Raw genomic sequence first — 3,996 nt, forward strand, 5'->3', positions numbered from 1 at the left:
AATTCTGGGGTTTCCAGCTCCTGCTTGAGGGCTCTACTTTATTGACCAATTTAAAGAAATCAACAGAGGGAGGAAGCGGCTGAGTAGGAGTCAGGAGAAGCACCTCGCCAAGAAGGGAGAGTACAAAGGGGTAAAATGCCCTCTTAGAACCTTTTTTATTTTTTAAATATGATTTTTGTTTGGTTGGTTGGTTTTTGGTGGCTGGCCAGCACAGGGATCTGAACCCTTTGACCTTGGTGTTATAACACCGTGCTCTAACCAACTGAGCCAACCAGCCGGCCCCTTCCTAGAATCTTTTAAATAAATCTATTGTGGAGCCACTCATTTCAGTAGCATGGACATCAGTAAAAATGACAAATAATAGATGATAGAGACTAAAGGCGAGACTAAGAAGGGGAGAGTCTGTACAGCAAAATAATGAACTATACAAGGCAGAAAATAGGCGTATGCATGGAGTGAACTGACACTAAACAGACACCGAGCCTAGGTGCAAAGGCTACTAATCCCACACTCTGTGGAATTGGTATGTTGTTATTCTGCTTTCACAATTAACTTGTTTACAAGCTGTCCTTAATGAGTCTTCTCTCTTTCTCTCTCTCTCTCTCTCTCTCTCTCTCTCTCTCTCTCTCTAGGAAGTCACTTTCTTCCATTCTGGACCTTGGTCAACATTGGGAAGTAAAAAATTTTATCTACATACCAGTAAACATTGGGACAAATAGAAAAAAAAATTGATTCAGATGAGCCAAGGATCAGCTGAATAACTATGCAAAAATGACTGGCTATTTTTGTCCTGGACCACCATCAGGGAATTTTTTACTTGCCTGGGTGATTTCTGATCTGCTTTTGGATAACATCCATTTAGGACAGATTGACTTTTCGACAGGCTCAGAAGGTGCTGAATTACACACTGTTTACCATCTGGCTGGGGAAACTGTGGCCATGTGGGCATAATATGAAGCTTCCCTAGTAATCTGTGGGCAGCTGGACTCACCCCAAGGACACCTCCACCAGCTGGGAACCCAGAAACAGTCCATAAACAAATAGGTCCCCGTGGGAGTGACTGGCAGCCCCAACAAGCCCTTCCAGAAGCAGTCAATTTGTCAAACAACCAATTCACCAAAAATATGTTTCTATTAACTCTATATAATAACATTTATAGCACTGATGAGGCATGGGACAAGTTTAATAGTTTATGAGAATTTTTCTCAGTGCTTTATTTTGACAGTGGCTTTGCTGCAACCATTTCCCCACAGCTGTCCTCAAGTAATTCTGCCATATATTTTGGAGCTCGAGGAGAGTCATCTATACCCCGGATCCCTATGGGTAAAACCACTTAGCATGACAAGGATGAATTTCCCTTTCTTTGAAAGGTATCTGTTTTCAAGTTATCCCAGGATCCCAAAGGCCATGGTTACTGAAGCCTTCACCTCATATCCCTTTTTATAAACCAACACCACATGTCTAAATTTAAATTTCCAACATATTCATTGGCCTGGGCAAATTCTTAAAATATTTTTACAAATTAAACTATCAGGAGGAACTTCTAAATAGGAAAGGAAAAATAAATAGCTAGTGAACTCACAGAGACTTGGTGTGGGGAAAAAAGTACCAGTTACTGTTTCATCATTCATGGATGATAGAAATGTGTCACCCTGAGGCTATGGCTCATCTGAGGAATTCTCTCAAAGGAGATTTCCACGCTGTGATCCTGTGTACGATGCCGCAAAAGCACATTCTAACTTGCGGTGTCTTGTAGGTAAGGAAACCAATACTGCTCCCAACCAGTGTTTATCCTTTATGAGGGATTATACTACCTAAATAAAAAGCAGAAACAAAGGGCCGATGATGTGAAGGAAAGGGATTTGATGACGTGTAACAATCTATAAATGTGCGATCCAACTGTGTTTTAGATAAATGTCGCCTGAAATTCAAATCCTGAAGTTATAACCATTTCATTGTCAGAATGGCATATGTAACATAACTAACCCAAACACCCTAATGGTGATGTTTATCTACAAAAGGGTAGAGAATGATCTATTAGGTGATGAGCAATGCTAGGTATGATCATTGTTATTAATTTCTCTAAAGCAGTGAATGTGAAAGGATAAACAAATTACATACACACAGAGAGAAGGCAACAATTAAAATGTTACAGAGAGAGGTGAAGCTCTCTCATGCAGAAGTCACTGTGCAGATTGGAACAAAAGAAATGAGAGGAAATTTGCAGAAAGTCTATCAAATGAGGGACAGAACAGGTGAATCTTGGAATAGGGGATTCAAAGTCTGAGGAGGAGAAACAACGTGAGGTCAGAAACAAGTTTTTGCCCATAGAAGTCTGCGCAAGAAAAAAAATCACCGCTGATTTAAAGCAGAGAGACAGGCATCTCATCATTTTTGTGCCACTAACATAAATATGAAACCAAACGCTAGCCCAGCATTCTGCCTCAACTTTGCTGACAAGACAAATGATGCAGCCAGTAAGATCTAAAATATAATTATTGTAAGACTTCAAACAGTTCATAGCTAAGCTAAACTCAAAGCAGAAATGATGTGTTTGGAGACTGGAAATTAGTATTTGAAGGAACTATGTTGGCAATATAAATTAAAGCAGGGATTTGGAAAAAAGTTTTTGAAAAATCCACAGCTAACTTGACATTAGCAGTTAAAAATTAAGTGACAGAGTTGAGTGGATCATCCAGAAAAATGAACTGTAAATCAGAAGGCATTAGAACAGCAAGGGTCACTAATTCAGTTGCAGTTACAGTGTGTCATACTTAGGAGACTGGAAATAAAGTTATGAAGAGTCGGTAAACAATGTTTATTTAGCCTGTGTCACCAGAAATTTTGGAAATACAGTACACAGTGAAAAAGAAAAAAACTCTTATTTTTGAACAGGTGAAGTTAAGTCACTATTTTTCAAAAAGATTTCCTTTAGTTATTTTGTGCATATACACAATAATCATATGGTTAGTCAGTAATTCATAAGTAATTAACCCACCTTAAACAAATCCATATGAATATGCATACACTGCGTTCCAAAATTAAATGCAGAAAATAGTTTCCACTTTATGCCGAGTGGCTTTAACCGTATAGTCTGAGAGTTGTGCATTGCTCCTCCCCATTATTTCAAAGGCCCTCCCTCAGTATTACAGGCCTTTTATAAACAATTTGCTCAGTCTTCTTAAAACAAAAGCTGTGAAGAAGGAAATCTATATGTAACCCTGAAAGGCTGTGATTTAAGAGATGTGAATCTCTTTATAGACTGATCCTAACGTTTCCCTACCTATAAGCTGTATTCTAAGTCTAATGTCATAGAAAAGTGGTCCAACGGAAGGAAACTGAGTAATAAATCATGCCTAAGAATGTATAAACCTTTAAAATTACATTTTCTCTATAATATATAAAGATTAATGTAAACAAAATAAAAATATAACTGTAATTAAAGTGATATAATTACAGTGATATAACTGTAATATAGTTATTTTGATGTGTAGTTTTTCTGATGACATGAAGAAAGATAACACAATGGTTTAAAAAGTCCAACAATTCTTTCACCATCTTTTACCAGAATGTGTAACAGGAATCACTTACAGCTTTCTTTCACTAATCAGACCTTGTTTTTCTATGAATTTATAAGCCTTGAAAAGAGAACAAGCTGATATGAACTAAAAAGATGGAGCAGATCAATTTACTATGGTTTGAAATCCAGCAGTATATCAGCAATTTGAGAAGCACATTTGTTAGAACTCATAAACAGCAAGTGTTAATGGGGAGTGTATATACTAAAGTAAACACCCAAGAGACTGAAAATGTAGTCATGGACTCTTCCAGCACTGACTCATGGCCTCAATTCTGGTGAATCTCCATTCACAGAACTTAGTGGACTCTGAGCTACACCCACACTCCACCAACGTCTTGGTCTTCTCCACTCTGTTGCCTACTGACTCTTTAAGCTACTCACGAGTCCAATCCATGAGCAGCCTGAGCTTCACAAAT

Source organism: Galeopterus variegatus, unplaced genomic scaffold (assembly GCF_000696425.1).
Source record: "Galeopterus variegatus unplaced genomic scaffold, G_variegatus-3.0.2 Scaffold293, whole genome shotgun sequence".
NCBI classification, from domain to species: Eukaryota; Metazoa; Chordata; class Mammalia; order Dermoptera; family Cynocephalidae; genus Galeopterus; species Galeopterus variegatus.